General features: G+C 42.2%; 1 long non-coding RNA gene across 1 annotated transcript in view; it reads right to left on the bottom strand.

Moving 5' to 3' along the window:
* Window positions 1-11,545, bottom strand: part of LOC144339425 (uncharacterized) — a 73,108-nt gene that overhangs the window by 55,678 nt on the left and 5,885 nt on the right. Inside the window, exon 2 of the long non-coding RNA XR_013414448.1 lies at window positions 3,726-3,833. This is a non-coding gene — a long non-coding RNA (uncharacterized LOC144339425). The remainder of the gene's footprint in view (window positions 1-3,725; window positions 3,834-11,545) is intronic.

The following is an 11,545-nucleotide window of genomic DNA, read 5'->3' as shown; positions in this document are numbered from 1 at the left end:
GTAGCCCCTACTTGGTGCCTGATACTACTAAGCAATGTGAGGCATACAAAAGGACAGAAAACATAACTCTTCTCCTTAAAAAATCATCTTCTGGGCCAGGTGTGGTGGCTCACACCTGGAATCCCAGCACTTTAGGAGGCTGAGGCGGGCAGATCACGAGGTCAAGAGATCGAGACCATCCTGGCCAACCTGGTGAAACCCTGTCTCTACTAAAAATACAAAAATTAGCTGGGGGTGGTGGCACGCGCCTGTAATCCCAGTTACTCAGGAGACTGAGGCAGGAGAATCGCTTGAACCCAGGAGGCAGAGGTTGCAGTGAGCCGAGATCAATCCACTGCACTCCAGCCTGGCACCAGAGCAAGACCGTGTTTAAAAAAAAAAAAAAAAAAATTATCTTCTGCTTGGAGGATATCAAGATGTTTGTTAAACAGAAAATTGATTTTCCAAGAGCGGAGCCTGCACAGAGCAGGTGTTGTTGACTGGATTCATACGTGCTAGAGAAATTCAGAAAGAGAAAGACAGTTCCATGCCTCCCTCTTCCTGGGAATACCTTCTCTGACCTGTCTGCTGGGTAAACTCCTCACCCTTCAGGGTCATTTTCTCCCCCACATCACCAACCTGCCTCACACATGCCTCTGTCCCTTCACTTTTTCTGCTTTGTAACTGAACCACTTGTCATCTTCCCTATTACAGTATAAGCTTCTGTGAGCAGGCTAGTTCTTTCATTTTTTCATCCACAGCCCATCATCGAGTAGTGGTCTAATACCAGGATGAGGAAAGAACGAATCCTGAAGAATGCTGTGGGGTGAGGGGTGGGGGCAGGGAGTCCTAAACTGGATGTGAGTTTAGACCAAATGGCAGGAAACTCTCTTCTAGCTCACGTATTCAAGATTATGTAGAAGCTAACTGTGGGATAAAAATTTCAGATTGTTGGAGAGGTGATTTTTAAAGATATGTAGAATTTGGAGGGAGGGATCATGAAAATATCCCAAGAGAAACAGCTTCTCCTCCTCTAATCGAGAGGAGAAAACTAAGTGTGTATGTGTATGTGTCTTGAGTGGCAGGCAGAAAGGAAGTTGAGCTCAGGGAAATGGTCTGACTAGATCAGAGCATCTACCCAAGGACTAGTAAAGGAAATTAATTTAATAACTAAAGGAAGGTCAGTCAAGTGACACAGCGCTTCACATACAGGGAAGAGACATTTCTATTTTTAATATGCAATAAGACACAGTAGGTCTTTAAGTGGGAAAATGGTATAAAAATAGGTATTTTAGAAAAATTATTTTGATGATGCTATGAAGCTGACACTGAAGAAGGCAGGTTACACGTATTAAAACCAATTATGAGACCAGACCATCTTTTATGTAGAAATGAAATATTGGGTGATGGCGAAGGACCCTAAATAGACCTTGCAAGGGAGGAGGTAGAAGAAGGTAGGTTCAGGTGTCAGGGTTTAAGGGCTGCAGGACAATGAAGCTGTTTCAGGGCCTCAGAACTGGGATGATGAAGAATGGAAAAACTGAAGAGCTAGCTGAAAGACTGAATTGAACTTGGGGACAATACTAGATGGCCTTATAAGATAGAAGGAAGTTTGGCCCCAAAAGAAGGAAACTTGGCCCCAAATGGCAGTTTCCTCCCATTGACAAACTTGGAAAATAGGGATGGTGCCATCAACAGAAGTGGGTAGGCCATTAGTAGAACCCATGCCAGGCAGGATACAGGGTAAGACACCCAGTTTGCTTATAGACTTGTTGAATCTGACCTGATGGTGGGTTTTTTAGTTTGCTAGGGCCACCATTCATGAAGTGCCACACACTGGGTAGGCTTAAATAACATACTTTATCACAGTCCTGGGGCTAGAAGTTCAAGATCAAGGTGTCAGCAGGGTTGGTTTCTTCTGAGGCCTCTCTCTTTGGCTCACAGATGGTCATCATTTATCTATGTCTTCACATAATCTTCCCCCTATCTGTGTCCTAATTTCTGCTTTTTATAAAGACATCATACTGGATTAGGGTTTACCTTTGTGACCTCCTCTTAACTTAATTACTTAAAGGCCCTATTTCCATATACGTCACATTCTGAGGTCCTGAGGTCCTGCAGATTAGGACTTCAACATGTGCATTCTGGGGGACACAATTCAGTCGGTAACAGTGGAAGATGCCTGTGCTCCAAAGATGTGTTTTTGGCAGGAAGATGAAAGGTAGAACTGTGAGTCTGGGGAGAGGTCTCGTGGCCTCTTGTAATAAGAGGGAGAAAAAAGACTAACCTGTAATTAGTAACACCATTTGCAGAACAAAATAAATTGCTTTACAATTTCCTCCTTTATGTACTACAAGAAGTTAGTTTAACACATCATTTCATCAAAGACACAGCAAAGATAAACATCATCCAAATACATATGAAATTACAAGGCATTCCAAACATACAGAGCCAACATAGAGTTGAAACAAATCATGTCTTATTATATTTTGGGAGTTTCTCCCCTTAATGGTTCTTGTGACCATTAAAATGCAAATGTTCATGCTCATTCCATATCCTGAATAACAAAAATATCTCTGAAGTAGCCTTAGGATTATCTTTTAACAGAGAGTTGCACAGAATTTTGGATATTTTCTTTCATTTTACAGAACCAATACTTGTGTCTAGACAAATTTCATTCTCAAACAACTTATTCTTTATGAGTCAAAATCATCTAATAATGTGTCTCATTATTAGAAAAAAATTTTTTTTTGCTAATTCCTAAGGATACATGTAATGGAATTTAAATCAAAGTGGGACATATCATCTCACTTTTACAAGTTATTCAGAAGCTTCTTGTGTGTGTTACTGAAATACTGGACCATCTAATCAAATTTTCCTTAGACACATCCAGAACCTTTTCAGAAACTTTTTGCTTTGCTATCTTACTGTAAGTAAAAATAGATTTGTATTAGAATCAAAGACACTTCTAAATTAAAGTTTATAAATCTTGAGGACATCTACATTTCACATGGCTTATTAAAACCATCACAACCTAAAAATTAATTTTGTAATAAGCACAGCCAAGTCAGTTCTCATCTGACAAGTGAGTGGCTGGCAGCAATTTTCACATCTGCTCTTCATTCGTGGGATGAGAGACACAGGGGAAAAGCTGATGTAACACTGACGACTCTCCCCTTGCATACTACTAATAATAGTCATCTTTCCTCAGCAAAGATGATGCTGTCTTTGCTATTTATTCTGCCAAACAAGACTCAAAATAAAAAAAAAAAATGTTAGGAGAGGGTTCTAGGGTCAAACCAAAGGAGAACAAATCTCAGCGCCTCTGTTCACCAGCTATGATACCTTAAGCCAATTACTTAACCTCTTTAAACTTCAATTTTTGCATTTATAAGATAGTAAATGATAACACTGAGTATCTTCTACAATAGTTGGAAAGGGAGGTGAAGTACTAGGGTGTGGTATGGAGGGTGTATTAGTCCATTCTCTCACTGCTACAAAGAAATACCTGTGACTGGGTAATTTATTATGTATTTATGTATTTATTTATTTATTTTTGAGACAGGGTCTCACTCTGTTGCCCTGGCTGAAGTACAGTAGTGCAATTATAACTCACTGCAGCCTCGAAATCCTGGGCTCAAGCAATCCTCCTGCCTCAGCCTCCCAAGTAGCTGGGACTACAGGCACATACCATCATGCCTGGCTAGAGACTGGGTAATTTATAAACAAAAGTTTAATTGACTCACAGTTCCACAGGCTGTATAGGAAGCATGGCAGCATTCGCTTCTGGGGAGGCCTCAGGAAGCTTTTACTCATGGTGGAAGGCAAAAGTCAGAGCAGGCATCTTCTCATGGCTGGAGCAGGAGGAAGAGAGAAAGTGGGGAGGTGCTACACACTTTAAAACAACCAGATCTCATGAGAACTCACTCATTCACTATCATGAGAACCACTGCATGGGGACAGTGCTAAAACATTTATGAAAAATGGCCTCCATGATCCAATCACCTCCCACACCCCACCTCCCACACTGGTGCTACATTTTGACATAAGATTTGGGTGGGGACAGAGATCCAAATCCTATCATTCCACCCTTGGCCCCTCCCAAATCTCATGTCCTTCTCACATTGCAAAATCCAATCATGCCTTCCCAACACCTCCCCAAAGTCTTAACTCATTCCAGCGTTAACTTGAAAGTCTAAAGCCCAAAGTCTCATCTGAGACAAAGCTAGCCCCTTCCACCTATGAGCCTATAAAATAAAAAACAAGTTAGTTACTTCCAAGATACAATGGAGGTATAGGCATTGGGTAAATACTCCCATTCCAAAAGGGAGAAATTCGTCAAAATAAATGGACTAGAGGCCCCATGCAAGTCTGAAACTCAGTAGGGCAGTCCTGAAATCTTAAAGCTCCAAAACAATCTTCTTTGACTCCATGTCTCACAACCAGGGCACACTGATGCAAGGGGTGGGCTCCCAAGATCTTGGGCAGTTCCACCCCTACAGCTTTGCAGGGTTCAGCTCCCAGAGCTGCTCTCAAAGGCCAATGTTGAGTGCTTGTGGCTCTTCCGGGTAACAAGTGCAAGCTGTTAGCGTATCTACCATTCCAGACCCTGGAGGACAGTGGCCCTCTTCTCACAGCTTCACTAGGCAATGCTCCAGTGGAGACTCTGTGTGGGAGCTACAGTCCTGCATTTCCCCTCTGCATTGCCATAGTAGGGGTTCTCCATGAGGACTCTGCCCCTTCAGCAGGCTTCTGTCTGAACATCCAGGCTTTTCCATACATCCTCTGAAACTCAGGTGGAGGATCCCAAGCCTCAACTCTTGCACTCTGCATACCCACAGGCTTAACAGCATATGGAAACCACCAAGGCTTATAGTTTGCACCTTCTGAAGCAGTGGCCCAAGCTGTACCTGGACCTTTTTGAGCCAGGGCTGGAGCTGGAATGGCTGGGATGCAGGGAGCAGTGTCCCAAGCTTGCACAGGGTAGTGGGGCTCTGAGTGTGGCCCACAAAACTATTCTGTCCTCCTAGGCCTCCAGGCCTGTGATGGGAGGGGCTGCCACAAAGATCTCTGAAATGCCTTGGAGGCATTTTCCCCATTGTCATGACTATCAGCATGTGCTTTCCTTTTAGTTATACAAATTTCTGCAGCCAGCCTGAATTGTTCCCCTGCAAATGGGCTTTTCTTTTCTACCACATGACTGGGTTGCAAATTTTTCAAATGTTTATGTTCTGCTTCCCCTTAAATGTAAGTTGTAGTTTTATGTCCTTGCTTTGCTCACACATTATTAGCATTGGTTGTTAGAAGCAGCCAGGCCACATCTTCAACACTTTGCTGCTTAGAAATTTCTACTACCGATACCCTAAATCATCACTCTCAAGTTCAAAGTTCCACAGATCCCTAGGGCAGGGGTAAAATACCACCAGGTTCTTTGCTAACACATAACAAAAATAACTTTTGCTCCAGTTCCCAATAAGTTTCTCACTTTCATCTGAGATCTTGTTACCCTGGACCTCATTGTCCATATCATTAACAGCATTTTGGTCATAACAGTTTAACAAGTCTCCGGGAAGTTCCAAATTTTCCCTCATCTTCCTGTCTTCTTCTGAGCCCACCAAATTGTCCAAACCTCTGCCTGCTACCCAGTTCCAAAGCCGACTCCACATTTTCAGGTGTCTTTATAGCAATGCCCTACTCTTCAGTACCAATTTTCTGAATTAGTCTGTTCTTGCACTGCTATCAAGAAATACCTGAGACTGGGTAATCTACAAAGAAAAGAGATTTAATTGATTCACAGTTCTGCAGGCTGTACAGAAGCATTAGGGCATCAGCTTCTGGGAAGGCCTCAGGGATCTCCCAGAGGGGTAACAATTGCTACCATTTAGTGACTGCCAACCATGTGCCACAAACTGCTTTAAATGTTTTTATGTATTGACTTAGTTACTCCTCATAATAACTCTATTATTAGCTCCATTTTACAGCTAAAGAAATGAAGGCACTGGGCATGGTGGCTCACACTGGTAATCTTAGCACTTTGGGAGGTTACCAAGGCATAAGGATCACCTGAGCCCTGGAGTTTGAGACCAGCGTGGGTAACACAGTGAGATCCTGTCTCTACAAAAATATATTTAAAAATTAGCCAGTGTGGTGGTGCGCACCTGTAGTACCAGCTACTTAGGAGGCTGGGGCGGGAGTTCAAGCCTTTAGTGAGCTATGATTGTGCCTGCACTCAAGCCTAGGTGACAGAGTGAGACCTTGGAAAAAGAAAAAAAAAGAAAGAGAGAGACAGAGAGAGGGAGAGAGGGAGACAGAGAGAGAGAGAGAAGAAAAGAACAGAAAAGAAAAGAAAAGAAGAGAAAAGAAAAGAAACAGTGATATAGTAACTTGTCCAAGATCTAATAAATGACAATGCCAGGATTTTAATGCATATATCCAGCTTCATAGTCCACACTCTCAGGTATTATGCCAGATTGCCTCCTCAAGGAAGGAGACAAATGTTCTTAGCTATCTAAGAAGCAAACAACTGCCAGTGAGGGTTCAGGAAATGACAGGGCTCTCAGTTGTTTCTTGATTATTATGCTTACCAGAGACAACAGAAATAGTCAGTTGCAAAAAGACTATGGCAGATGTTACGGTGACATTCCCATCCCTTAGAATATATAAAGGCAGCAGGCTTTGAAAAGGAAAGGGACCTACCTCACACTTATTAGGAAGACTAGTATCAAAACAAACAAAAACCAGATAATAACAAGTGTTGGCAAGGATGTGGAGAAACTGGAACCCTTGTGCACTGCTGCCAAGGAATGTAAAACTGGACCACTGTGAAACAGTATGGTAGTTTCTCAAAAAAATTAAAAATCGAGTTACTATATGATAAGCATTTCTACTTTTGGGTATATACCCAGAAAAATTGAAAGCCTGAACTCAGACATACATGTGTATATTCATGTTCATAGCAGCATTATTCACAATATCTAAAAGGTGGAATTAACCCAAGTGGCCACTAATAGATGAATGAATAAACAAAATGTGTCTTATAATGCAAAGGACTATTGTTCAGCCTTAAAAAGGAACAAAATTTTGACACATGCTATAACATGGACGAATCTTGAGGACATCACGCCAGTCACAAAAGAACAAATATTGTATGACTGTACTTATATGCAGTACCCAGATTAGTCAAATTCATAGAGGCAACAAGTAGAATGGTGGTTGCCAGTGGCTGGAGTGAGGGGAGTTTTTGTATAATGGGCACAGAGTTTCAGTTTTGCAAGATAAAAAGAGTTCTGAGGATGAATGCTGGTGATGGTTGCACAACAATGTGAATGTACTTAATGCCACTGAACTAAACTGTACTTAATATACTTAAAAATGGTTAAGATAATACATTTTATATTATGTATCATTTACAATTTCAAAAAATGGTGTCAAAAAGTTAAACTAAAGGTGAACTATTTGTCAATAGGAATAAACCATAGGAAGCAATTGGAAATGACTTCTAGCAGCCTCCCTTACCTCCAAGTTCACTGCACTTGTCACCAAATGCACCAGGGGCCTAAGCAGCAGCATTTTGGTGGTCCAAAAACCGCAAGTCCCAGCTCTCCCAGGAAAGCTTCTGCAGACCATTATGGAAACTCTCACTTTATGTGCGTCCTCTACTTCAGTGGATATTACCTCGTAGAGACCTTAAGACCTGGCTGCTGGATGCAGATGCTCTGCCTTCACCCATTAACTTCGAAGTACAAACCCAGATGACTGGATTTCTTTTTCCTCAGACCCAAATATGCAATCTGCATGCCAATTCTCTCATTACACAAGCAAAGTTAATCATCAGGTTTTTCTTCACCTAAATGAGAAGATCTTTACAGAGCCCATACATACTCAAGATATAAGATTAGAAAAAGGAAACTTTAATTCAGCCATCTGACCTCAGCAGGCCCGGTCTGGAGAAGGAAGGAAAATCCACTGCCAATCTAGGCAGGGACCAATAAAGGAATATGGTTTTGGCAGCTTGCAGGTCCCTAAGAAACAAGGTCTCCCTCTCGTGGCCATGATAGAAACAGCAGTTCAACAAGCAGGTTTCAGCCAAATTTTTTCTCACAGGAATTCTGTTATGTCAGGCCTTCAGAGAGGTCATAGTGCCTCTGCTTCATGAAGTCTTGGACCACAGCTTGGGATCAATCAACAGCTGATGACTGGAATCACCTGGAGGAATCTTTATTTATAGGTCTGGCTGTAGGTGCTGCCCGTCAGCAGGGACCTTAGCTGAGCTGTGGGCCAGAACACCTACACGTGTTCTTTCCACAGGGTTTCTCTGTGTGGGCTACTTTGAGCTTTCTCACAGAGTGATGCCTGGGTTCCAAGCGAGCATCCCAAGGGAGCAAGGTGGAAATGCGCAGAATTTTTGGGATCTAGCTTCAGAAGTCACACAACATCATTTCTACCACGTTCTCTTGGTTGACATGATAAAGTTCTGCCCAGGTTCAAGGAAAGGGAACACAGATCCCACCACTCAGTGGGAGAATGGTCAAGGTCAGATTGCAAGAAGAGTATGTGAGATGGAGGATATTGGCGGCCATCTTTGAAAAATACAATCTACTTCATTGTCTACCTGGTTGGTCAGTGCTTCACTTGTAGTGGATACTCTCTGGCGGAAACACACATGTGCCACAAAGATACACACACTTTGTGCCCACTCCTTTAGGTCCCTCACAGGCCTCTTCCTCAGGTCTCTTTATTACTGAACTTCAAATATTCTACCTTAGAGACCTTTCACCCAATCAACTATACCATTCACTGTTGCTCAAGCCCCTACGTTTATACTGACCTCAGACTATTTTCTCCATTCAAAGGAGATGAATGCATGTATTGAAGCTCTGCCCACCAGGATTCTGTTCATTTCTGTCCTGTAGGGTTCCTCCCTGAGTGGGACCACAGTGCAGTAGCAATCCATTTTCAGTTCTACCAACATACCAAGCTTAACCAGTTTTGAGTATTTTCCTCCAACATTATCAGCTAGTCATAGAGAATAACCCAGAGGACATAGGTGTGAGCTGAGAAACACAAAAGGCAAGGAGCTCTGGGCCATCTGTTCATGTATCTTGCGACTTTTGGACTTGCTTAGATGTGCTCCCATGTATACCATTTCTGTTGTTCAGTGGATTGTTGCTGTGAGCACCCAACCTTACAATAGCCAGTTCCTGAAGGGCAGTTCTGGTCATAAAATCATTTGATAGTCCATAGTCAAGTGCCTGTTTCTGCTAGGACTCAACATTTTGCTCACAGCTGCATTTCAAATGGTTTGGCTGAAGAAGGCAAAGCTGTACTAGAAAACCCTTGAGGCAGGCACCATGATTCTCTCTTTAGGATCTGCCAGAGATTCCATACAGCATCATTATCTATCACCCAGCACCTTTGGATCTGCCATGTCATTATGGCCTGAGTGGCAGGGCTGCTTGTGTCATAGCCTAGACTTGCTGCTGAGCACTCCCTTCTCTTGACCCTATGCAAAAATGGCAGCCTTTTGAGTCACCCGATAAATGAGTAAGAACACTATTTCCAAATGTGGCATAGGCTATCTGCACAAAATACTGTTTCTCTTAGTGGAAGATGAGAGATACAAAAAATTTTCCTTTACATTGAAGGGGATTCCCAGGTATGCCTCAGATCACCCAACTCCTAAAAATATAATCATTGTTCCAGGTGCCTGAACATTTGTAATTTCTCTCACCCTTTGGCACGCATGTATTTTACTAGGGCATCCAGAATACTTGCCATTACCTGCTGTCTAGATCCAATTAACACTATGTCATCAATACAATGGATCAATGTTTTGTTTCGAGGAAAAAACAGAGTCTTTTTGAACTATATGATGATGGAGAGCAGGAGAGTTAACCAGCCCTGAGAATGTTAACAGAAAAATATCCACAGCCTTGAGTTAATCTGAACTCAATCTGCCCAGGTGAATACAATTGCTTTTGATCTTCTTTCCTCACAGATTGAACTGAACATATTTGCTAGATCAAAATCACATATGAAGTGCTAGCGGCGGTGTTAATCGATTCAACCAAAAATACATTATCTGTTATAGCTTCTCTGATTGGGGATACCATTTGATTCAGTTTACAGTAGTCTACTATTATTTGCCATGGTCCACCTGGCTTCGAAGGGATCATATTGGTTAACTGAACTCCTTAGTCACCATTAGTCTTTCAAGTTGGCATTAATCTCTGCAATTCCACTGGAATGAGGTATGGCCTCTGATTTATTATCTTTGCCAAGGAGTAAGGGAGAGGGATACAGTTTCAGGGACTTCCACTAGGCCCTTCCTACCATAATGGTTCATACTTGATTGGTCAGAGGACCAATGTAATGGTTTTATTAGCTGCTATCACAATTATGCACATGGCAACTGGGGAATGACCATAAGTTTATGGACCCATGACAGCCAGTGTGAAACAGATTAGAAAACGTATCCTATCACCCAGCCACCGCATGCCCCATTCTAAAAGGGGTTTATGGTGCACCTTAGATTTCCTGGTATTGATGTAGTTCACCCTGTATCTGACAGCCCTTGAAAGAGCTAGGAATTCCCAATTTCTCCAGTGTATGGTTCCTCTGAAAAAATGCCCATAGGTTCCTGTGGAAAAAGTATGGGTAAATACCATATATATTTGTGGTGTTGCAGGGGGTCTTCCTCAGGGGGATCCAGATTCTTTTTAATTGATGAGCTCTGAGTTTCCAAACTGGCTCACATCTGGAAACCCGTCCAGAGATCATACTATTCCATTTTGGCAGTTGACATGTGCCTTCTGTTCACCAGCTCAAGTTCACTGTTATTGCTGTTATATAATTCAATCAACACTTTCATTAGCTTTCTACCTATCTTGCCCCTAAAAATATCATAGTCTATGGAACACCACAGATATCCTGAATATCAAGGACCTCTGACTGTAATTACATCCATTTTGCTTCTGATGATTCCGCGCTGCCAAATGCCTTTGCTATTCTAGGATTCTATGGTACCTATTGATACTAGAGCATCTCCTGCTATCATTCCTAGCCTGCACAGGACAGTCGCCATTAAGACTCTCAGCCAAGTTGGTGCTCAATCACTACTGCAATCTTATTGCTTTAGCAGAAAGATTGTCCTCTGGCCCTCCCAGGGGACACAGTGAGCTGACAGGTTCTTTGGTCTTAAAAAACAAATACATTCTAAAAAAAAGTCCAGGGCTCTGAGCCTTCTGACTCTTTCCCTAATAACTTGCCAAGGCAGTTCTGACGTCTCCATCTCATTTACCATACATCACCACTGTGCCTAAGCTTCAAGTTACCTCACAAAATTGTTGGTTCTTGCTGACATAGAGAAAACCTATAGCTTTTCTCATGAATAAGTAATTTTCTCCTGTAGTAAGCACTATATTTTCCACTCCATCTATGCTGAGATTTAACGCTAGTTCTTGGTGAAGAGGAAATTTAGAGAGGTGAAAGCAGATCCTAAGACAACAAAAGCATCATGTTTGTGAGGTGCTCAGAGACGGAAGCTATCAGCATGATGGAAATGGTC

The sequence above is a fragment of the Macaca mulatta genome, chromosome 2 (assembly GCF_049350105.2).
Source record: "Macaca mulatta isolate MMU2019108-1 chromosome 2, T2T-MMU8v2.0, whole genome shotgun sequence".
Classification (NCBI taxonomy): Eukaryota; Metazoa; Chordata; class Mammalia; order Primates; family Cercopithecidae; genus Macaca; species Macaca mulatta.
This window is presented reverse-complemented; position numbering and strand designations above follow the sequence as displayed.